The following is a 26,557-nucleotide window of genomic DNA, read 5'->3' as shown; positions in this document are numbered from 1 at the left end:
GCTTTATTATATTACAATAAATGTACAATGAAATACATGTAGCTTATACAATTTAGAAACACTTTTGCATTACACTTTAATGTATGTGTAATGCACATAACAGTAAACTATAAGGCTGTTTCACAAGAATTGTATGATAGCATTTCTGTATCAAGCTAAAAGGGATAAACAACTAGAGATTAAGACCTATGCTTCTCTTGATAAGATTGCTCCCAGTACCCTCAATAACTCATGTAAATCTAGCTCTGGTGTCTTTATATTACACTGTATCCAGCTATATAAAGTGACTATGCATGCTGATTCTGAGAATGGCTTTTAAGAGGTACAGCAAATCAAACACTAGTAATAACATTCAAGAGTATTGCATTGCTAATGGAGAGGCAAAAGAGAAAATTAAATCAGGAAATAAAATACGTGGATCACAGTGTGTAATTTATACCTGTCATTGGATGGTAGAAGTATTCATAATAAAAAGAAGAGCTTTCTCATTTACAGCAAAATCCATGAGATTAATTTGGTATTTTATTTACATTACCAGAAATAATTTAGGCAGTATATTTCTGTTCTGAGTGTAATGCTATTTCCTTATTTTCCAAATGGTTGAGAAACTTCGTAAAACCCAATGGAAAAGCACCACAGAAAAGCTTAAAAGAAACTATCAGGAAAATAGAGGTATAAAAACTAAATCACCTTCAAAATTTATCAGACTAATATATGCTGGAAAGCTTTATATCACAGCTCTGTCTCAAGTTATACTGGTGCCTATTTTGGTTTAAAGAATGTACTCAATATGCAAGGCTGCAGGCCTGTGTGTTCAGTTTAAATTGAAGGAAATTCCACTAATTACTTATTAATCCAGTACAGCAATTTTTCATATGCTTTTGTTCATAGAGAATATAATCTGTGCCTTTAAAATTTTTATAGTTGGAAGTTAGACTGAGGAGATTGGTGAATATAAAGAGAATCTTCCACACTCATATCAGTGGTTCATATCCAGATAATGCTTCTGGGGATCGAGAGAAACCATCTGTTTAGAAGCCTACATGAAATGAGTTGATGATCTTAAATATAACCCCTAACGGGCGTATGTTCATCACCTGCTTGATTGACACACATGCTGATAGATAGCAGAGAACAAAAACTGACCTGTTTTCACATCAAGAGCTAACCCTAAAGAGCAAAGATGATATATACTGCTATGGCAATCAGCGGAAGCTTGTATTAATACAGTTTATAGTGAATTGTTCTGCAGATAATATACAGTTCAGTTGTTGTAAGTTGAGGTTGTTATGTACTAAATTACATAAGAGAACTGGAACAAGGAACAGTCTGTTTTTCAGAAATACTTTTCTTTCCAGGAAACCAAAATGGTTTCGCTAGCTCAGAACAGCCAACTTTCAAATTTTATTACAGTGGGTGAAAGCTGGTTGAATTCTAAACAAGGTTTAAGTTAAAATAGACTGACCTCATTCACTTTTCATAATAGAACTCTTTCTTTTAGTCCAAGTTGTTTGTCTCCCCATCTACATTTTTTCCAACTGTTTCCCTTCTTTACATGGTTTTTTTAATTTACTCTCCAAACAAACCAGATTTTACTTTTGCCACAAAAGTAATTTAAAGTTAATGCTTATATCTTAATTTTTATTAATCCAGGAAGACAAACCCACATTATGCAAACAGTTCTGAAACTAATACAGAAGTCAGAGAAAAATAACTAACCTGGAAAAAAGATTATGGAAACCACTGTATAAACAGACTATTCCCCTCTCACATGATGACAGTATGTGCAGTGTAGTGTCTATACACTAAAAATCCTTTAGCTACCACCCCCCCCCCCCTTTTGATGAGAATACTTTATGGATTTTTCCACTTCATCTATCTTCTCACCAACAAAGAAACTGTCCTCAGTAGCAAACAGGCATCGGAACAGTGACACAGTCTAAGACACCTCACAACTTCACCTTTACACTGCCACAATCTGCAAAAATGACTATGAAGCCTCTAGGCAATTTTCCACCTGGACAGCTCAAACAAATAATTTTTCAGGGCAACAGCATCCTGTGGCTTTCTTGTACTTGCTTCTCTTTTAATAGAAAAAGGTAGATTTCAGTAATCATACATAGCTGTAACTTTCATGCATGGCAGCAGCCTTGTAGAAAAAAATGGTAACTAAGCTTTGCTTGATTACCTGTGTCTTAAAATGACAACAAAATAACAAAGATCCTAACGACTGGCATCAAAGGAACCAAATCCTGTTACATGCTATTCATATGGGTCTAGATAATGACATTACAAATGTGTACTAGCACTGCAGTGCTGGCTGCCCAAAGTGCCAGCAGGCCAAGCTTGATCCATATGATGTCCATTTTTTCTGCCTACAACTTTACAAATTGTTGCAGCAACTTGGCAGAACTGAAGTCATCCTTTCTTTTACAGTGCTACCTGTGATTTGGGAACCCCTACAGAGGAATCAGTTCACTTGTTTGTCTGTAACTTGTGTAATTCAGCAGCAGATTCTTTCAGATAGGGACTGCATTTTTTATTTTAAGTTTCTATAGTCCTTGAACAAGTTGGGTCTTGGTCTATAATGACTTCTTTGCTTACTATCACAATAGTAATCAAATTCCATTAAGCAGCAGTGGAGGCAAAATTCACTCAACTATTGAATTTCTGCTGAAAGACATTTTATGCTGGTTTTACAACAGGCTCAGAACAAAAAGAAAGCACAGCATTATTGTAAGAACCTTAAATCACTTTTACTTTAAATTTCAGTACGGAAGAAAGATCACAGAGAAATGCTTTTCATTCAGAAGAAAACTTTCCTATTCATATGTTACAAAGCACAGAATTTGGTATTCCTATAACCCTGGAGTAATAAGTGTATGAAATGCCAGGCCTCTGACTTGGAGCCCTAGCTGGAGATCCAGAATGCTGATGTTCTACACTCAAAGGTAACCTTGTTTTTAATGCTGATTGAAGAAAATTGCCAGCAGTGACTTCCTTCCATGTTCACTCTCTTCACGATCTTTCTGCATTGCTCACAGTGAAGACAGATGTTTACCTCCTCCTGAGAATTCATTACAATTATTGCCATTATTTTCTGGGCAAACTTGATTTATAAACACACTTTTTTTTCCTACCTTCAACTGAGTAAAACCCAGAATAGGATTAAGGTCCACCTTCAGCCTTTGAGTAACGTGCTCCTAGAACAGCAGATGAGTCAAATCATTGCAAAAGCACTCTCTCCATGCTGCTAACAACTACAGCACCCTGCATGGAGGCTGTTTTCATCTCACAGGGTCTTCGTTATTACTTGACCATACTATAGTAGGAATACTTTGCTGCAATAAGTGTTTTCTCTGCCAGTGACTCCTGATTGGCCTTGACAGGCAATCAAAGCCTCCCACCAGGTGATCTGCTGTTTAGTTATCAACACACCAAAGTGCAAACTTCAAAAACTAGCTAGATGCCTGTGACTTCCACCTTTTTGTAGTGGCGGTTCCAAGTAAATAAAGGACCATCATGTTTAATGAGAGCTCAGCATTACACTCATCTATAACTCACTCCAAAACGAAAGCATAAGGACAAAGATCCCCATTTCAAATGGATTTTGCCACACGAAATATGCACACAGAGCACTCTCAACACGAGCTTCAGGAAGACTCCCACAGTACTGTGGATTACTGCAATTTGTTAGAAAGCACATTTTCTACCGTTCCTAGTATGTTGTTCAAATCTAACAGTCAAAACTCATGAATGGTCCAACTATTGCCCCTGAATAACGAGGGACAGAGGGTAGAGGACCAGCTCTGCCTGGCTTTGATAAACTAAGTTATTTTCAGAACTGTGATTTTGGTATAAGATGATTTACCTGAACCCTCTGAAAATATACAGGGCACAACAACGGCTGGATTTAAACTAACATGATTTTCTTCTGAAAAACTAAAAGTTGCAGCCTTAGACCTCCACCTTCCTCTTACTGTGAAATGTGATATAATTTATAATGGTAATAACGGTGAATATCATGACATGTTTAAAACGGCCATAGGTTCATTCAGACATCATTTCTTGCCAACTTTGCATTTGCTCTGCATTTCATGTTAAGACTTTTTTCTTCCATCAGAAATATGTAAAATTTCTTTCATCACTCCCTTCCATACTGTTTAATTACAGCTTAAGTAATATTTTATGGTGTGCAATATCACCAGAAAATACAAGTGCCCAAAAAAATCTATCCAGAGCAGTTTAAATCAAAGCCGTTTCACATAGTTCAATTCCATTAAAGAGTGTCTCACTCTTTAATATGCACTCCCCAAATCCTTTATCAATTAGCATCCAGTATTTCTATAATAACTGTATGGACAGCTCCATTAGTACTTGATTTTTAAGTCTAAAAGAAAAGAAGAAAGAAAAAGAAAGAAATACATATTTTAAATTTTAATGGGATACCTGAGCAATACTGCAATAAATATATGTACTGAAATATTAAATCAGTTCATCAAAACCAGGCTTAACCTAAGAAAAGTTGTTAAATTAATAATTTGGATAAGATGCTGCAATTTAGTGTTCATACATGTTTCAGGATTTAAATATTTTTAAATGATTAATTGGTAGAGGATTTTATGAGTCAACTTGCTCTTAGTCTCTTTACAAATCCACCTACTGTCCGTACAGTAAAATTTCAATATTCTGTGGGGCTATTTTCTCTTCAGGTTTTTCATTTTTTTCTACAAGAAACTTGTCTAATCCTCACAGAAGAAGTATATGGTACAGTATAGAAGATTTCCAAACCAAACAGATTTAGCTCTACAATTCCCGATTGACTTTAACCCTTTCTCTTTCCATCTCTTTTACTGTTGTCAATCCTGGTTCTCCTTTTTAGTCTGTTAATGGATGCAGTGTGGATTATGAGACAGGTAACAAACCATAACACAGCATCCGGATCCACTTAGTCCAGAACAATTTCCTGTCACAAAGATATTTCCTTGGTATTTGCAAACACACAACACAATCCCAAAACACATGAAAAGGATTAGGAACTCAAAAATAACAGTGACGGGATCATCTGTTAATCATTAGAGAAAATACATGCAATTATTTGAATGGAGATAACTAGCCAGACCGTTTTGTTTCAGAGTACTTCGAAGTCATGATCAAACAATAAACTTCACACAAGTGAAGGCCTTATAAACCAACTAATCTTATTTAGTTGCAGTGATCTTTTCCTTTTTGTTTTTAAGGTTTACAAACATTAACAAAATCTACAGATGCACGCTGAGATCTCTAAAGCTAATTGGTATTCAATTCTCTGATGCACCCTTTTAAGGAATATGAAGGTGCCCCAATGAACATGTGAAATACTTCTGAAGTCCTGTAAATCCTCTACATGTCCACGTTCATAGACCCTGAAGCAATGCAACTAAAGAAAACTCAATGGTCTATCCAGCACCCAAGTCAGCCCTGAACGGAAAGAACATGGTATTTTTACATCCTTTCAGGAACTGCATGCCCTTACTGACTGATTTTTACACTCTTCCCACTCATTTATGTATTTCAATAACAGCAAACACTAAACATTACCATGAGAGTATTTCAGGTAGTTACATTCTCGTATTTTTACCTTTTATTTCAGAGCAATGTACAAACAGGGAGCTTAAGCTTGGTCGATCCATGTAAAGATGGAAAAGCTTTGCAGTATTTAGATGTAATGAAGAATTACACATTTTACGATTTCACAAATACTAAAATAAATTCAGTGGTTATATAAAAAGAGTGATGTTTACTTCACCCAATTTTGTTTGGTCTGATTTATTAAACCCCAAATTTAATCATAAGAATACATTCCTCTCCTGTGTATTTCTACACTTCTGATGTATTTCTCTAAGGTATTTCATAAAAGGTATTCTAGAATCTTAGCAAATTTGATGACTGAAACTAAAATAGAATTCACTCCAAACTAATTTTTCAGACACTAGAAATTATTTACTATAATAAATATAACATTTATATTTCCCCAAGATGCATTATTGGGTGAATGATTACTTAAGATTTACATGCACTTAAAAGATCAAGTCTGCAAGGAGTTTCCAGACCTGGAAGTCACACTCGAAGCTTTTGTTCCTATAGAAGAAAACAAACCATTAACTCCATATATTTTTCTTATCCTCAAAAAAGCACATTTGCAAAGATGTTGGTTGTTTGGGGAAATTATTTTCAATTTTCAGTTTAAAGCACACTGGAAGACTTGGATGGGAGACAATATTTGAATGAAGTAGTAGAAAAATTCCCATTACATGTTGTCTAGTGCAAACTGTTTTACTGAAATGAAAGTAAAATGTTTACACTGTTAAAGCAAGCAATTTTCAATACTCTGGTTATATCTGACAGCCTACAATCAATGGACCTTTAAGCTGAATACTAACCCTGATTTAATCTTACTGCTGTCTAGATATCAAACAAATGTTAAACATAAGCAGACCACTGCTAAGTAGTGCGCTTACACAGACAGTGGCTTCTGGTTTGTGCTTCATGCAGTTATTTTCACATTTATGTCAGGAAAGCTTGAAAGGGCAAAAAAAAAAAAAAATCGATACTAATATAGTGGACCAACTCAAAATTGTTCTCTAGAATATCTTGCTTAGTGTGCTGCTCACATGCTCTGAAATCATTTGTGGCAAGCCATCAGTTTTGAGATCATGAAAAGCGTTGTTTTACTTAAATCAGATCCATCTTCGTACAATGGCTGTTAGCTCAGAAAAGAACAGAAGAACGCAATACAATTACAAAATCATTAAGAAGCCATGACTGACAAGCTGTAGGTCTCCACCTAGATGATAACGAATGTACCAGATCCATGACTTTCTCAACTGATGACTGTTGGCACCATTTAGCTCATGTTAAAGAGTTGTTATTTTTTATAAAACTCATGTTCAATGTGCACTGACATTCATGCTCCTTTAAACCCTCAGAAGATATTCAAAAATCAGTACATTTTCTGAACAAGTTGGCAAGCATCCCTAACTCTTAAGTGATTAGAAAACAAAGAATATTAAATCTCATGGTACAGATCCTGCAACAATGGTCTGAAGGTAGGCAGATGAAGATAGGAATAAAGATTGGCTGGTATCTGATATCTTCTGGACTGCATAATGCACTGCTGCCTCTTTCTAAGTGCCCCTCCCAAACAATATTGAGCCACAGTAAGTGTGGCTACAGAATAACTTTCCTGTTTCAAGAATTATCAGGATATACAGTGTTTTCAAGAGAACACTATGTTCACATCTGAAATATTTTTAACTAATTCTAGAACTAAAATTTCAATATTGCTATAACTAGAAAAGATTATAGGCTTCTTCTGTTGTTTCTGGTACAGCTGTTTTATTTTGTGCGTTTGAAAAGAGATGATGAATAGTTTCTCTGATATAAACTCTTTCCCCTTTCCTCCTCTTCCCTCCTGTCCCCTTACTTTACCTCTTTTACTCTTCAGGGGAAGAAAGATAACACTGAAACAATTACATAGACTAGGAGGGAAACTCAAGTAGCAGTGGTGTTACTGAAACTACTTGAAAATACAGATCATTAAACTGGCAACACATGATATACTATTAGAGCACTTACGATTACCAGCTTGTAATTCAGTTGAGCTGACAGGTGACAAGATGATAAACCCTAAATACTCTGACAAGGTGACCCCACTAAACTTATTCCTAGTTAAAAAAAAAGAAAAAAAAATCCATTATATATTTCTTTATTTAGAATTTGATTTTGGAAGACTTAAAAAAAAATAAAATACGCTAGGCTATCATCTAAAGAAGTGTGGGCTTGACGATCAAGTAGTGAGGTGGATCGAGAACTGGTTGAAAGGAAGAAGGCAGAGAGTTGTGGTCAATGGCGCAGAATCTAGCTGGAGGTCTGTGACTAGTGGAGTCCCTCAGGGGTCGGTGCTGGGACCGGTGCTGTTTAATATTTTCATCAATGACCTGGATGAGGGAACTGAGTGCACCCTCAGCAAGTTTGCTGATGACACAAAACTGGGAGGAGTGGCTGACACACCAGAGGACTGTGCTGCCATTCAGCGAGACCTGGACAGGCTGGAGAGTTGGGCGGGGAGAAACTTGATGAAATTTAACAAGGGCAAGTGTAGAGTCTTGCATCTGGGGAAGAACAACCCCATGTACCAGTACAGGTTGGGGGTTGACCTGCTGGAAAGTAGCGAAGGGGAAAGGGACCTGGGGGTCCTGGTGGATAGGAGGATGACCATGAGCCAGCAATGTGCTCTTGTGGCCAAGAAGGCAAATGGCATCTTAGGGTGCATTAGAAAGGGAGTGGTTAGTAGGTCAAGAGAGGTTCTCCTCCCCCTCTACTCAGCCTTGGTGAGGCCGCATCTGGAATATTGCATCCAGTTCTGGGCCCCTCTGTTCAAGAAGGACAGGGAATTGCTTGAAGGAGTCCAGCGCAGAGCCACAAAGATGATTAAGGGAGTGGAACATCTCCCTTATGAGGAGAGGCTGAGGGAGCTGGGTCTCTTTAGCTTGGAGAAGAGGAGACTGAGGGGTGACCTCATCAATGTTTACAAATATGTAAAGGGTAGGTGTCAGGATGATGGAGCTAGGCTTTTTTCAGTGATATCCAGTGATAGGACAAGGGGCAATGGGTGTAAACTGGAGCATAGGAAGTTCCACGTTAACATCAGGAAGAACTTCTTTACTGTAAGAGTGACAGAGCACTGGAACAGGTTGCCCAGGGGGGTTGTGGAGTCTCCTACACTGGAGATATTCAAGGCCCGCCTGGACAAGTTCCTGTGTGATGTACTGTAGGTTACTCTGCTCTTGCAGGGGGGTTGGACTAGATGATCTTTTTAGGTCCCTTCCAACCGTTGGGATTCTGTGATTCTGTGATTCTGTGATCTGAGTTAAAAGTTAATGTGGAGCTTTTTCTTACCAAGTAAACACATAATGCACAGGCTTTACCAAAACAATTTCATAAGCCAGAGGTAAAAAATCCCCATGTTTGCTGCCAGCAGCAAGCAGGAGGTACAGTGAACAAAATTTTACTGAAAAGACAAGTCTAATGCAAAGTAGCAGCGAGGCTTTGACCAGTGACTCCTTCTCTGTGGGGAGTTATCCCACACAAGACTAGCCAGAGAGATCATTTTCACCCCCAAGCTGTTGAGCAGTCATTACAGGGATAGTCCCTGCAGGTAGCGATCAATGAAACACAAACGCTTCAATATGGATTGGCAGGTGTTTTTCCTCTCAGCCTAAAGTGAACAGAAAAGTAAAAACAGCATGCAGAAAAGGTGCCACCATTATTTGGCCTGGATTAGCCAAAATTCAGCTACAGTAGCGGCTGAATCTTCACACCTCCACCAGATGTCTGTTTTCATTGCTGACATCTGTTCTTTACATCTCTTAGTGACAGAAGGAGACTTGTACAAAAAGTAAAATATGAGAAGCAAACATCTACTTCATTTTAAATTTGCACATCTAGGACGTCAAAATTATTATGCCTCTGTAATACTATCTTTCCGAATTGCAAAACAAACATTCAACAGAAGAATCCTAACAAGAAAGCAGTATTAAAAAAATAAATAAATAAATGCAGTTAAAGCATCAACTTGTTCAAAAATAATCCTACTTAAATACACTGTGGCATTTCCCCATGACTTCTGTGTGCAACGTTACATAACAGAGCTGGATTCCTATTTGCCTGGAGGGCACAGACAACAAATACCCTTTATATTTCTTCATAACTATAGCTAACAGAAAGACTTCAGTGCTCCATAAAAAACTCCAAGGCCTGAAACTCTTCATCCAAGAAATAACTGGGGGAAAAAAACAACACTTCTATAATTTAACAGCTGCTAAATCACTAATTTTAGGGGGTCTTTTACTACTTCAGAAAACATATTTGTGACTGCTGTATATCGTAGTTAGATGCATTAAGGCTTATTTAACTCAAGGATACTATTTTAGGACAGATGCCACAATTTTTTCAAAGCGGCTTATTAATACGGAATGAAAAAATTAGGTAGGAAAGGCGGAGGAATATCTTACAAATTGCTGCAAATCACCCTGATGGATTATAAACATGATGCATGTGTGTGTATAAATATAAAATATAATTATTTAACTGAGAGCTTGCTGTATGCAGCAAGCTATGGCCTTGGGAAAGAACCATGTCAAATGCCATTTGATGCTGCTCAGCCAGGCACATATAAAGGCACATTGCACCAATAATATTTGACAACACTGGCTGTGCTTTTTCTGCTTCAGTGGCTAGCTTGTCCAAATTCCCAACAAAGCAACACACAAATAAGTTTATAAGGAGCTACACTGTCAGCATCCTCCTTTCAAAGCAATGACCACACTGGTTTCGTAATAAACATACTTCACGTTTCGGGTTGGAACTGCTGAAAAAACAAAAAAGGGAAAAAAGAGAAATCTACAAGCCTCGGGTCATCAAAAAGGCATCATTTGTAAATAGAACTACCAGCAGCTAGCTTGACATTTAACTTTTATGTCCAGTAAGCACTTATTTTTCTTCAAGAGTGTTTCCAATGCACTTTTGCAACCCGCAGCATCTACTGAGCATAGATCCTGCATCTGAACAGAGGTTTGAATAAAAATGTCTTACACTGGACAATCAAAAGCAGATACATCTGAAAGCACTGTGTTTGGTAGCTGCATTTTCCTAATTGTTGGTAGGAATGAATATGCATTATGAGACTGATGTATGCAGAAGTGAAGAAGGGCCAGGCTCCTTCCACCACATCCACAGCCACAACAAAAAATGGTTTATTTTCACCAAAAGTACTTCTCACTACAGCAACAGTACAGTTTGCTTTCCATACCTTGTTTCACATTTTCTTTCTTCTGGAGTCAGTGGCAGAGCATGGAGAGAGTGGATGTTTGACCAGGGCTTCAGCCCAGAGGCACGGTCCTTCCCCATGCCAAATGGCCTGGACTGAGCTGTTAAAATATCATTTAGCCTAGCCAGGAAGGGCAAGTCAGGAAATGACAGCTCTACTGCTCTGGGCAGAGACTGTGCTTCCTCCTAACAAGCATATCAACAAAGAGCTGCAGGAGCTTATATGTTCCTTTGAGAAATAATGGTTGAACTTTAAAAAGTTATCATGCCTCTGTTACTATGTGGGGATAGCGACAATATGTAAGCTCTCCTATACCACTTCAGAGCAAATCAAACTGAGAGAGGCTTAAACTGCTCTCAGCATCGATGATTTCTTTCCAGAATCTTTATCCACTCGCACCACCATAATTGGAGCCTGGGAAAGCCTCCACACTCACAAGCCTTTCTTCAGCTGCACAGCACTGCCATGTAGCTCCAGGCATAGCATGGGAGCCCTCTGACTTGAGCCTTAGCTTTAGATAGCCCAGACTTCAATAGCAGCCAAGCTCCAAGAATTCACATGGTGCTCACTTGTAGCTTTTCATGATCCTCAAAACCAAACCAATGACAACTACTATGTGACTAACCATTCAGCCAGGGAAATAGAGAATTCAAAAGCCTAACTGGTGTAAACTGTTCCCCCATGCAGCCCACCATGACCCACCAAGTTCATGCACGGCTTGAGGTGCTCACTGTTCAGAAGTACAACTTATTTCTAAATATTCTGCAAATCAGTATTTTCCCACCTCTTCTGCTGCCCCTTCCTCTCTTAGCAGTAGCTAGTGTCCTCCTGAAGGGTGAAGGAAGAGAGGACAGAGCAAACCTTTTTAAGCAATGTAGTGACACACGATACAGATACTTCCAACTCTTCTGCCCCAGCCCCCTGAGAATCTTACTCTTCTGCTCCTGCCCTGCAACTCCAGAAAGCAGCAGGGGCTCCCAAATGCGACCAGGCTGAAGGAAATCTCTTGTGTGCTAGCTCTGGGTAAAACGTGGAGCAAAAGAGCACCCAGCTATATTTTATGGGGTGTGTCAAATTGCAGATTTCATCTCCCCTCTTCCTTCCTGCTCGTCTTTGCTCCTTCACATATGGACACAAAACAGCATTGTACCATACGCAGTCCCTTCAAATCTATGTTTTAATAACTAATAATCAGCATTAAGTTACCACACTGTCTCCTTTCAGACCACACCTGGGAAGTTACAATGAATTATGTTTACTTACTATGAAAATGGTATCAGGTAGTTAATAACTATGACAAATTCACAAAATCTTAACAGTCACATCATATCATTTTCAAGTGGAACTCTCATTCTAGAGTGCTGCATCACGCATGAGAACGAGGACTATGGAAATTTGGGCCTAACTTCTTCCCGAAGGTCTAACCAGCTTAACTGTGACCAGAAACAGCCCAAAAAAATTACCTTTGTTTTTTTGCTGTCTAGGTTGGTTGATGACAGAGATCAAAGGCTCACAGTATTCCTGGAAACAGGTCTTTTAATAAAATTTGTCTGGCTGAAGTGAAGCACAGACTGACTAGGTGTTTCCTCCACAACTGTTTAAGTTCGTGGTGGGTTAAGATTATTTCAGTTATGTAGCTTCTCCTATTGCAGTGGTATGAAAGACTACGGGTGAGAAGGAAGTATCAGGAAAGACAGAAGGAGAGGGATGAGACCACAAGGTATGCCTGGAAATTGAAATCATGTATTATTTGTGGGAGAAGCAGGAAAAGACATCTGACCTGTGCACAAGTGATTTTGCTCTCCATTTTGTCTGAACTTATCCTGTCCCTAACTTAAAATTAGACTTGACAGCTCAGCCTCATTCTTTCTGCTGGCTGGGGCCAGCCCATACTTTCAGACAGTCATTACAAGGATGCTCTCACACAGTTATCCCTCCCAGCTTCACTGTCACATATGGCAAACAGGATGCAGATGAGGTGAAAATAAAAAGCACTGCACTGATTAACTGTTTGGATTTTTTGTGGAGCTGTTCATCTTGCTTAGTTTCAGAGCCCACAGTCAAAGAAAGCCTAAAATCACCAATGTAAATTGATAACTAATGCAAGGAGAAAAATGTTGTCAGCTTTGTTCAAAGTCTGGTATTGAGTCTCGATTTCTAACCTCCAACTGTTCTGTAATATGTGGATCAGCAGTTTTGTCACTTCCCAGTACCCTACAGCCAGCCTTCATACTGCGGAAGGATTTAAGTCAGTAATTTCCGAAAGATTTTTTGCTAAAGTAATCCCAAACTCATGTCCGTTTACATTTACCTACTCATTTCCTTTGACAATATACTATCCAAGCCTTCAACAAAATTGCTACTGTAGAATAACGTATTGCAAGTTACTTTCTAATTAATATTGTGGGTTTATGTTTCAAAAATTAACAAAGGAAAACAGCTTGCTACTCCCATAGGTTCATAATCTTGATATTTTATATAGAAAAACACCATAATTAGATTTTAAGACACCACATAATTAACTACACATTTAACTTCTATCTTCAAATATGGAAAGAAGAAAAACTCACACATGTGGGCTCAAACACTTTAACCTCAATAGAAAAGACATTCTCAACTGAAACATGCCTTAAAATACACAGGGTGTGTCTACGCCTGTGTGCATGCGTAACAAGTCAACACAGTGTCTTCAACAACACACTTCTACGTGACGGTGAATTTTCAAGAGGAGATTTGGAAAACAAAGGAAAAAGAAGGGTTTTTTTTTCTTAGAATAGAGAAAATTGTTAGAGCTACTATCTACCACTAAAAAAAAAAAAACCTTTCTAAATTCAGCCTTATAAAAATACCCACTAGTCAATGTTAAGAGCTATATTAAATTATGACTTCCTCATTCTCTTCCTTCCCTACAATGCTGCTATGATGTTCAGTGAATGGCATCCTCTGTTGAGCCACTACTGGACTAGGCCTGTTAAATATCAGTTTGGTTGATAATATTTTTTTCCAGTTCTGGACTGAATTATATTGGCAGAGTTCTGTGAGAAAACCTGCATATCACCCAAGTAAATTGTTCTAACTCCAACTAATAACACTATGCCATCATTTTCAGCTCATTAAATTCACTCATCTCTTTTACAATTAAAAAATTATAAGTGTAAAAATAGGAGCATTTGAGTAGATCATCTATCAGTATATTAAATGAATTTTTGCATTAATTTGCAATTCTATATTTGACCTTGATATTTTCCAAGGTTCTGACAATCAAAACAGCAAAACAGCTTGCTGTAAACACATACTAACCAGATTTCTTGAGAAAGAAAGATGGCACAATATTAAATGAGTTTATGAAAATAGGCTTAAGCTCTTCAGTAGAAGTAAACTGTCACTTACTGGAAATCTAACAAATACTTCATTTATCCTTTCATGGCAGCCATTTAAATCTCAACATAATGCTCTATTAGATCCTGTAATTGAATTTTTTCTTGTTTTGTCCTCCAGCTTAATGAGTATGATTTATATATTGATTTTAATAAAGCAGTAAATTCAGAAGTTTACTGCAAAAAATGTCTATCATTTATGAACAGCTAATGAATCTCACATATGGAGAAATATACAAGAAACTATTTTAAACACTATGTGACAGGCAACAATCTCAAGCCTATACTTAAGAGCCATCAGTACTTCTGATTATGTGAGTCTGCTTACTGTGGCAAACCTGTGGGCTATTGAAATCCCCACACTGCATCTCTTCATCAAATTGATTATAAATATAACTCTGGGGGACAAAAAGACTTTCTTTGGGGGAAAAAAAAAATCACAAATCTCTTAAAAAGAAGTTTTACTCCCCTCCGTGTTTCCAGTCAGGTAGAAGATTGACCCTGGCACCAGCAACATCTTGATTTCTGTGAAGTGTCTAAATCTGTCTAATCAACCGGCCTATCAGAAAAAAAAACAAATCCTCAGTTCATCTGTTTGCAGTAGAGACTAAAGATCAACAGCTACATCCCTAAAACCAAATTTCCATCTTCAATCAACTTATTCCAGCCAAGAACTGGAAAGACCAGAGACTTCTACCGTAGAACATCAGAAAATTTAGAATCATAGAATCATAGAATAGTTAGGGTTGGAAAGGACCTCCAGGGATGGAGCACTCACAACCTCCCTGGGCAACCGATTCCAGTGCCTCACCATCCTAACAGGAAAGAATTTCCTCCTTATATCCAATTTAAACTTCCCCTGTTTAAGTTTTAACCCGTTACCCCTTGTCCTGCCACTACACAATTTCAGGAATTTCAGGAATATAGCCACAGCACTACATCCAGGAACTCAGAATAAAAGAAGCATCTGCTTTATATGAAGCTTTACAGTGTGAAAAAGCAAGAAAGACCTAGAGTTGCTTGGCTTTGAATCAGAAAGGAATGAAGAGATAAAGATAAGTCTCACTTTCTAAAGGGATGGTTGGCTGGTCAGAGTGTGTATGTTTGTATGCCCTAGGACCAACACTGGGCAGGGAATCTGGGTAGGGAGAAGGGATAGAAACTGGAGTAGTGAAAATGCAGATGGCCAGCCCAACAGCCCAGGGAGTAAGATGAGCCAGAGAAGGGAGAGGAGACAGAAGACAGGAAGAGAATGGGACAGAAGCATGAAGCAGACAGTGGACAAACTAGAAAAGAGCACACACGGATGTGTCAGCCTAGCATGAATTACTCAGGGAAGACTCTGTGTGTGGTGAAGACAAGAACTATTATAGGTGGAAGAAATCCAGAGAAAAGCATCTGCAGCTGTAGAAACAGAAGCAAAGACAATGTCCGATACAAGCACTCCCCTTTCAGTACCTGGCTTTGTACACAGTTTCTTAATACTCTTCTCCTTTCCAGAAAGAACTGTGAAATTTGCTGTGTCTTTCCTCCTTCTAGTTTTAAGGGCCTCCAAAGGAGGCTTTTCACGCATTGTATGCTGCAAAAAATGCAGCAATCTGACAGAATCAAAATGTTAAAGGTCTTGCGCTAATAGGACACACAAAATGAATGGACACTGCTGTGCATTATGTGCCTTACTGACCCATACATAAAATGAACTAAAACCTTTTCCTCTTTTCAGATGCTTGCTGCACGTTTCTTAATATCCAGGTACCATACCATTACTTTGATTAGATATTAATATTAAGTATCACAGAAAAGCCCACAGAAAAAAATAATAATCCCATCCTCAGAGAAGGATGTGAAAAGCACACGTAAATATCTCATTAAACAACGAGGACAAAATGGAAGTCCGAGTATCTGCTGTTTCCCTGAGCATTCTGCATTTTGCTTATATTCTGGAATCCTCTGCCTCAGTTATTTTAGGATCTGATGCAACTAAAATTGAATATGTTGAAGCCAGTGGAAAGGCTTGTTTATTACTAGCAATTCCTATCTTCTAATGTCTGCCTTAAAACCTGAAGTAAATTATTTCATTCTGGACTTTGGCTTTTGGGCATTAAATATTAAGGACTACTTCTTCTTTTAGTATTGTTACCACTGCATAGCTATAGTGTATGATTTTGGCATTTTAATATCAAAACAAGAGAAAGTGCTTCTTCTCATGGGCATGATCCTACACATATCAATATAGACAAATGTAAAGATACATATGTATAATTTAATATACACAAACATCTTTTCATAAACAGAAACGTGCAGTAGCTCCTCTCTCTGTCTCTCTCTCCTGCAAGCCACAATTTTATGTGAACACATCTCAGTGGGAAAAAGAGTGCATTTGGTTGACAACCCCAATGACAATCCCAATTTAATCTTTTTCCAAGGACAAGTGAAAGTCTCTGAACACTATTACTACACAACACTGAAAATGCATTTTGCTTCCTATGTTAAAAAACCACTGTCCTTTTCTTTGATCATACTTGTCGGATACATAATGAATAATGAAACATAGTAATATGATGACAGCATTATTTATGATAACACCTTGAATCATCTATTGATTACTTGATAATGAAGTCTGCTATGACATGTCAGACCCAGGCCTGAGGTCTCCTGTTTCTAATATCACTGCAGAATTCAGGATGGATATTTGAAAATCCAGCAACACAAATAATATTTTGCAAAAAATTAGTTTCTTATCTGTACTGGTGGCCTTTTCAAATTCATTATATATTCCATAATCTTCCATTCCATTTTGTTGCTACTCATATATAAAGAATATCACTACTTCACAATAAGTTATGACAGCACAGAATGCACTTAAATTATTTTTAGACATTACTGAACTCATGTATTCAGATTTTTTTTGAGACTGCTTCCATGTGTTTTCTCACCTCCAGCCGTCACTGCATTAGACTATTATTTCATTTCTTCAGACATGTGAATAATAAGATGAAGGCTAGGTTTTTCAAGCCATTTAAAATGTACTGATGTGCAACCTGTTAGCTCATATTAAATATTTAATTTGTCCAAGTAATTTCAACCTAAACAACTCCAAATCAAATAATGGACACTTAATCAAAGAACAGTGTGCTTCTTCGTGAGACTTTTGAAAGTAAACTGGCCTTAGTCCTCAAATTTTGAGTACTTTGATGTGCATTGAAGTGGTAGTTGAAAAATAGAGTTTCCACTTTGCTTGAGCTTTCCTGATACACACAAAGAAGCAAGAAGCATTGAAAAACCTAGGGGAAACCGAAAACACTGAGATACTCTTCTTTCCGAGGTAAAACCAGAAACAGATTACGTATAGAGAGAACAATATGAATTTACAGTAGAGCAACTAGTCAGCCGCACAAAGCCTGTGCTTTAAACATGCAATAGCACTTACAAGAGAAATGAGGTGTTAAGCTCATTTTCATTTCAGCCTTAGATTGACAAGTAGCTGTCAATCAGTGCACAGAGGATTCTGGAGTACAGTTCTGTTTCTCACAGATGTAGTGCATCATGTAATTTCATATACCCAAATGGGGTTTGGTTGTTCCAGCCATTCAGACAACAAGGTTTTTCAGTGTCAGCTCTGCAGAAGTCTGCAAGCTGAGTCTTACACTCAGGAAAACTCAAGCTCACAACATCTTTCAGGGGCAAAATGGGTAAGCCTCTATGCTCAGTTTTTAGCTGAAATGTGACTGGAGAAGGGGAAGCGAAATAAGAAACTGGAACCTGGAAAATAGGATTAAACTGGATGAAACTGAAACTAGAAGATAGGATGGAAGAAAAAATACTGAGCATAGAAGTAAGAAAAAGTACAAAAAAGGAAAAAGGGGAGCCCATGAACAAATACTTAAAAGGGGACAAAAAAAGTGATATGAAGAGGAACAGAATGATGTAGAAAAAAAAAAGGCAGAATAGGGAAAGTGATCTTTTTTTTAGAGGAAGATGCCATGTCTAGCTTTTTAAATTAAGACTTATTAAGAAGCTAGCTACTCTTAGTAACAAATGCATCTGAAGACTGATGACTTTTGACAGAGAAAGGATGATACATTCCCCCCCCCAGAACTGACTTTGCATATTGTGTGGTCAATCTTATTAGCCCCTACTTGAAGAACAGACAAGATAGCAAAGTTTATAATCTTCTTTGATGAGTTCACTAATATGACTAAAATCCAGACATGCTTCAAGTCTGTTTTTCCAGCATTTCAGAATGGAAGATTTCCAGACAGATAAAGGATCTATCTGTTGGTGATAAATAACTTTCATTTTGCTTGAATGAATATTCCAAATATACTTTTCATAATACAGCCCAGATGTTGAGCTTTCATAAAGCAGCAGCTCTGAGAATCTGTAACAGGAGCATCTTGCTAAGAATCTGTGCACATTTTAGCCTCTTCCACTGGAAAGGAAAAAACACGTGCTTGTGAAATTACTGACTATGATAAAGTCCTAAAATAAATAGACTTTAAAAGTAAAAAAGGAAAATATAAAATTTAAATCTCATTTCTTAAAGTTTTATATTGAGAAAATGTCTGGACTTTATCGTAAATGCTGTTTTTAATTTTATATATTACACACCTCAATTTATACATTTTGCATATGAATTCATGTAAAAACATTACACAACATACTAGTTTTTTCATTTTGATTGCACGTAATACTAACTTAAATAAGTTGTATTTATGGATCACAATGACATTTGTACACAAAGTGCTCTGTGGAAGAACAGGAGACAATGATGATAAATTGTAACTTGAAAGTTCTAACTGAACGTGAGAATAAACATTTCCACAAAAGGACAATTAAGTGTTGCTCAGAGAGGTTGCAGAAACTCCATCCTTGGAGGTTTTCAAGACTTGCCTGGAGAAAACGCTGAGCAACCTTGCTAAACTCAAGTACTGATCCTGCTTTGAACAGGAGGCCAGGCTGGGACACCTCTCAAGGTCCCTTCCAATGTGAATGATTATTATATTAATGATTATGTCATTCTATAGTTTCAGAGTCAATCAAATTGTTTCTTTTGCTTCCTTTGCCAGAGATACCTGCTGATACCAGCTCCCCTCTCAGTGTGCAAAACAAGGAACAAGTATTGTGACCAAGCAGTATTCATTGTTCTATGGCTTATCCTCATCCTAAAAACATCACAACTCATGGCAATAAGCAACTCTGATATTAAGATTTTTGAATCAAGAAATAAAATAATCAAAGTGCTGTGTGAAGAATTACTTATTTCAGATCTCTGTGTTGCGTGAAAAAGAGCAGTCAATATAGTTATAAATCGAGTGCTTATCAAGCTTTAAAACCAAAATTATATAAAATTATTAAACAGAATATTTTAATCACTGACATTAATTAAAAAGAAAAAGAATAGTGATTTATTGTCCCAATAGCAAAATGCTTTGATGAACAAATGACAAGAAAGACAAACAGGAAATGAGTAGGGGTGATATGAAATTACGTATCTTGTTAACCTATTTCTGACAAATCATAAAAAGTAACAGTGCAAACATGAAAAAAGCCACACATATCTAAACAGAAAGAGTTACCTGAAAATGCCTCACACAAGTGTCAGAATTTTGTCAGAACAGAAGCTCAGAACTGTGATCACTGTGAGTTTTAAGCTATGTGCTGTGCTTCCCTAATTCTGCAATGACACATACAGTGCAGTTCCAATGTAGAGCAGCTTCACAAACAAAACAGTGGCAGAGTTTAATTGAGAAAAAACCCAGGCAGTCGAATCTAACTATTTATCACATTATGCTTGTATGGTATTACAAATAAAATAATCATATTGCTACTATTATTAATAAGATAAAACTTACAGCTTTTATTACTGAAGCACAAAAGAACAGTGGTCTCTTATGGCCAACCTTCATGGCAGGCTGTAATTTCGTCACTGTGGTTTCCATGATCTGAATGGTTTTAGTAAAATTAGGTACACAATAAAAAAAGGCCCTGTGAGAAAAGAGCAAAACTCTCAAATATAAAATAGATGCTGTTTCAGAAAACAACACCTGTTTTTTTTAAAGGCTTTCTCAGCCTCCCATAAAACTTGTGGAGGTAAGAATAAACTATGAGAGTGACCTGATAAGATTAGTCAAGCCAGGCAGAATTGCCTAACCTGGAAATCTAATCTTATTGAAGGCAATAAAAATGCAGTATGCACAGGCGTAAAACATGTAGGCTTAGATGAATTTTGACGATCAAGGCTGACAATTTACTTCTTACATAGCTAATTATAGCTAACTGCTGGACACTTATCTGCCTGGAAGTAAGACTGCAAAAAAAGTTTTGTGTTTTTAAAACCACATAATTATTTGCAAGTAACCATGGGAACTGGCATTAAACAAAATGTCCTTTTCAGTGCAGCTTTCAATTATACATATAAACTTCATCTCTTCCCCACCAAAGCATTTCCTTTGTTCCTCAAGCTTTGACATTAAATATTAATTTAGGTATAAAGAATGATCTTAACTTTTACTGTGGAACAGAAAATGACAGTGTAAGCAATAAGAATTGGCCATTTTCACAGCTGTGTTACCCCACTGAAATTGGGATAATTATACACAGTCCAGAGAACCGCTGCACTATATAATGACTTTTAACATAGGGCTACTACATATTATTCCCAATTCTATTATAGACCATTATTGACTCCCTTTTATGTACTGAAATTTCAAGAGACCATGAACATGCCTTACAGTAAATAGACTTCTAAAAGCATAGTTGTAAATTTAAGAAATAACCCCCCCTTTTCAAGTGTCACTTGCAGAAGACAAAAGAGCTACAGAATATATTATTTCACATTTTTTATTCCCTTAGTAGCTAAAACATCGTCTTGGGAAAAAAATCCAAAGTTTCACATATTGATGTGTGAACTGCTCTTTATTCTTTCAGTATTTTTGTTTAAGCTGAACTGTGACTTGAAAAGTCCCAAAAGACACCATGGGAAAAGACACGGAAATGAAGTGATCTCTTCTTCCATAATTATACATATCTAAATCACCCATCTACAGAAATCAGGCTTAAAGAAACCAACTATTTACTAATGGCAGCAACTGACAGAATGGTGAACTAAAGGGAGTTAATTAGGCAAACTACTTTTGCTAGGTTACCTCAGATATGCATCTTTAATTAAAAAGCTAAAACATGTATCTGTGTATCCTGACAGCTCTACTGGAATAAATGGGTGGCATTTTAGTAATTACATTTCAAAGGCACCACACAGTGCTTTGAATCGGATAAGCTCTGTCTCTGGGGAAGGGCCATCTAATGGGCTCTCCTTCAGTAACACTCTGCTGCTGGCTTAAAAAGTTAACATTACTGTAACTTGGGGGTGAACTGATTGCTTGTCCTGATAACAAGTGTTATTCACTGTAAGTGCTAGAGAAAAAGCTGAGCTTCCACAACCAGGCATAAGGATAAAACATAAGTGGGTGAGGAGTGCACAACTAAACAGAAGTAGAGCACATGTTACCTGACTTCGTTCCCTGGATGTGACAGCTTTGGCAACTGCCTATCTCATAGCAGTGACTGAGAAATGGAAAGCCAGATTCTTAAAAGTACCAGGAAAACATACAATGATCATGAAAAGTTCCTGAAGCTATTTTCAAGGTCTCAAGTTTCAAGGCTCATACGGTTAGCAAATATAAACACTAACAAATATTAACTAGCCACCTGCACATCAAAATGCAAAAAACAAACACAGAATACAACACTAACTGTAAAGAGCATACAGAATAAGCAGCGTAACACCAAAAAGGCTGCAGTATCAAGCATAAATAATTAGAGGGTTACAGAAGATAAAAGAAGAAGAAAAATCAAAACAAACAAGGAGGAAAAAACATGTAACATAACAGAAGAAAGATCCTCAGATCCTTTAGAACTGACTCATCTTCTTTATTAGCAAGGTTTACCTAGCTAGAAGTCATATCCTACCTAGCAACAATTATTAACTATAGTAGAAATGTGCTTTATTCTCCACTGAAAGAGAGAAATTTCTCTTGGAAAATTAAGTGTTTCATAAAGCAAACAGAATTGGAATCTTTCCCCACAAAACTTCCCCATACCAGCCAGCATTTTTCCAGTGGACATTTCTGTCAAACATGAGCTGTGCCAGCAGGTATGTTCTGCACAGGATTACACCCTTGCCACAGATCCCACTGTTTGATCAGTAGGGATTTGCCAGATTCTCCTCTATACATGAGAAGTATAGCTGAGCATCAATCTAAGCATTTGGCATTTCTGTACAAGACTGTAATTAATTATCTTTTACAAATGCTAATGTGAAGACCACCTTGTTCATATGAGTTAATAAGGCACCAGGCATAAACAACCATGGAAGGTGAGAACTTCAAAGTAGAGTACATGTGAAGTTTAGAGTAACTATGTAAATTATTGTGAACTTTCTATGGACTGTACAGTATTTTATTAGTGATCCTATCACAAGGTGATAACTAGCAATACTGAGATAGGAAACTCCATCCAAAAGCAAAGCAACAAAACCCATTTCACGTTTCTTCTGAAGAAAGTCTTGTATTGTAACTCATTGTTTCAGTGGGTAAAAAAGAAGTGATGTGGCAGTAAATTTCACTCAGCAAAGAACCATCACTGCCCCAACAGCATCAGAAAATGACCAGTCAACCAAACTGTCGATAAGCTCTTACCAAAAAACTTTAAAAGGGATAGAAGGTTGTGCTTACCAACAAAAGGTATTTGTACAAAATAAAGAGACAGTCAAGTCCTAACACATAGAAAATGCATACACTATCTTACACAGTCAAATTGCTTTGGCATGCTCTAGTAAGGGTACTGAAACTGAGTACTGTGCACATACCATTATTAGCACTCCAGAACACCAACTCAATTACAATTGTACATTAATGGTGTACAAAAAAAAAACCACTAAAATACACATCCAAAACACACTTCAAACCATTTAATCTGTGAACAAGCATTGGTATAAACCACAGACACCTAACTGTGAAAACATCTGAGACAGCATTCAACATCATTTCAGAGTACAGTAACTGTTGCCTACAGATCAGACACCATATATCACTGCCAAATATTTCTACTTTTTTTTTTCTAACCAAGCACAAGCTAGAAGAAAAATAGGAAGCTCTCTGAATGGCTACTCGTATTTTGGGTGAAAATGATGTAAGTTCTACAGAAAATATACTGGAGGTCAAGACAATCACAAGAGAAAATCAACTGGTGGCAATTTTTCATAATGCCATCTGGAGGAACTTACCAGTATTTCGACAAAATCTGTACTTTCATTCTTCCAGCTCTAATTTGTCATTGCTCTTGTTTACCAATATAGGTAACATACCTGTAACGAATATCCTTTCCATTACACCTTTTTTACACCTTTCAGATGTAAATAAATATTCACCCTTCAGAATCAGTTCTTGGGCCTCTTCCTTCTTTATACTGATATTAACTCGTAACTTACTGAAGAACATCATCCCTATTTTAACTTGCTCACCCTTAATTTCAATTTCTTGCCCTTTCTGAAAGAAATCGATGGTACAAATCACATGAAATTCTAGGTGAACAAAAAAAATTTACCCAGTCAGAGAAGTAAAAGGTAGTAATACATGTATTAAGTATGCTAAACGAATGCAGTTACTATGGAGATCCCTTTTACATCTAAACAACTGTGACGTTTCATCCTTACCCTCTGGTATTATCACTGCAAGTCCTTAATTCTTTCCTTTCTACCCAGTGCAGCGTACTATCTTTTCTGAGGATAACTATTTCTAGATGTGGCCTAAAAAAAATTCTGGTCCCTGGAAAATAAATGAGCAAATCCTTTCTATTGGCACCACACCAGGTCCCAACATGATTACTGAGCTTAAGAAGTCAGCAGCATGACAGCTGATGAATGCTTCTTTTAGAAACAATTTGACATCTCCTGTTCTCTAAGTCTGGTGGGTATTTTTCTTGGTATCAGTTGAGTGTTTGATTGTTTGTGACATCTAAAATTGTGACTGTAACCCAGGGTTTGTCTGCTCTTCCTGTTAATTTCCATGAGAAGTACTAACTATACTTCAATTAACTTGAAAAGGTCTTACATACAAACATCATCAAAATCTCCTGAAAGTTATTTCTAAACCCCTAGTTTGAGATAACTTCCACAAGGCGGGTTGCACCACAGTATATCATCAATTAACACAGCTCTGGTCACTCTAAATCACTGATTTTCAAGTTGTTAATGAATTGTCCAACTACCCTATCATTATTTTCTGCTAAGAAGTTGTGGCAGCACTTATACCATACTCCTAAGCTAAAAAAAAAAAAAAAAAAAAGATGAAGCAACATTTTGGTAACCAGAAGGTAACCAGAATATATGTCTCAGAATAGGCAAGGCTAAACAGGGACACATATGCTGTATGCTGATTCACCTCCCAAAAGCCACATACTGTTTGGCAGCACAGCAGTGTTGAGCACTATAGAAATGCCTTTACTCATACCTCAATCACCAACTTCATAGAGCATCCTCAGAGAAGGCTTTAAAGTGCCTTTGTATCCATGATGTTTTTAAGCTACAATGATTCGCAACTGTCATACAGTTCTGTTGTTAACGGCTCTTCTCCTACCATGCAGTTCATGATAGTCTGTAACTCATAACCTGTCTCTTCCTCACTGACTGACCAACAGATTAACACACAAAACCAGTTTATTAGTCAACAGTTTTTTGAACCTTGCACACATTTTTTTAAATCTCCTATTGCTACTGCACAGAAATGGATGTGCTGTTTCTGAAGAATAACAACTTGCTTAATCATCCATATTTATTTTTGGCGTTGTATCTGTATCACTCAGCTGACAGTGCACTTTGGTGGCATTGTTACTGGGAAGCTGATGCTGAAGAGATGCTGTAAACCTGATATATACTGTAGCAAATAAAATGACAATCAGATTAATAAAACAAAGCTTTATTTAGTCTCTAGAAACAAGGAGATCATTCAAATAACCTCTCAAGGTTTTGTAATCTTATCATGACGTTCCTGGGTTTATATGTTAAATCTCAGAGATTCCTTTTCAAAAGCCTAATACTGTATTTTTAATAATAGACTTTTTTTTATTTGAAACTCATAAAATTCAGTATTGCTGTAAAAATGAAACATTTTCCAGAGCTTCTGGTTGATTTCTTTTAATTCAGCATTGGAATTTCAGCTGAGAGAACACTATTTGACAACTGAGGACATAATGTTCCAGCAAACAGAGGAAAAAAGCAACAGAGAGACAGAGAGCAAAAGCGAGAGAGCACACAGGCATGCATGCAAGGAGAAATGAAAGAAACACAAATACAGGGGTTATTTTGGAGCTCTTCATAAACTATCTAATCAGCAGAAAACAGAAGCTCTTCAAACAGATCAGACATATTGTGCTATAGGCAGATAATTCAGAGAACTCACTATATGCTAAAGCTACGGGTTTAACAGCCAACAAAAAAGCACAGAGATAATGCATTCATGTATCATCTATAAGCAAATTTTGTGTGTTCTACCTGAAGCAATGTAACTTTATATCCCTATGCCCACAGTATGTAGAAAAGGAAGAAAAAGAAGAAGCAAAACTACAAAGACAGTTTGCTGACTGGGATGAAAAGATGCCCAAGGAGCTCTGAGCTTATGTCAAGGAAACAAATACTTGCAGAGGGAATAGGTACAAACCCCAGGTTCCCTCACTGTTCTATAGCATAACAGTAAGATACCTAGGCATGGGGAAGAGGCAATGTGCGTATAAAAACAAGTACTTTCTCTGTGTCTACACACATTGCTGATCACATGAACAGGTTCCATCCTAGCTCAAGTAGCTCTCTGCAAGGTCAGTCACAACCTTGCTACAGCACTCCAGCACATGTAAGTGAAAGATGTATTTTATCCCTATTATTATCTTTTTGAAAGCAATGTTATGAAGAAGATCAGGAACTATGGAAGCTACAAGAAAACGAATTAGGGGACCCTAGGGAATGAGGGATCTTTTCCAGACGAGTATGGTCACAATAGCTCTAGAAGAGAAGCTAAATTTAGGTAGAGCTGCCAATAAAACAGTAGCAAAGGGAGAAACATGGGAATATAAACAAAAAATGAAAGGAGAAAGGAGAATGAGAAGCAATAAAGGGCTAGATGTCATAATAATATGTAGCAGATTAGGATAATTATACCAGAGCTTTCCTCTTCCCTGGCCCCATCTCATTATTCAGGCTTATAAAGTCTGCTGTTTTTCCCCAGGAGAATTAACAGGGGAGGGAGGGAGAGTTCAG

The 26,557-nt window shown here is 37.3% G+C and overlaps 1 protein-coding gene across 10 annotated transcripts in view; it reads right to left on the bottom strand.

Moving 5' to 3' along the window:
• Window positions 1-26,557, bottom strand: part of SYT1 (synaptotagmin 1) — a 368,604-nt gene that overhangs the window by 205,665 nt on the left and 136,382 nt on the right. Inside the window, exon 1 of one of the 10 annotated variants that reach the window (XM_065669319.1) lies at window positions 3,141-3,157. The exons of the other annotated variants lie outside the window; for them this stretch is intronic. The gene's annotated coding sequence lies outside the window, so the exon portion shown is untranslated. Of the gene's footprint in view, window positions 1-3,140; window positions 3,158-26,557 lie in introns of those variants that run through there. 10 annotated transcript variants of the gene reach the window in all.

The sequence above is a fragment of the Lathamus discolor genome, chromosome 1, assembly GCF_037157495.1.
Source record: "Lathamus discolor isolate bLatDis1 chromosome 1, bLatDis1.hap1, whole genome shotgun sequence".
NCBI lineage: Eukaryota > Metazoa > Chordata > Aves > Psittaciformes > Psittacidae > Lathamus > Lathamus discolor.
This window is presented reverse-complemented; position numbering and strand designations above follow the sequence as displayed.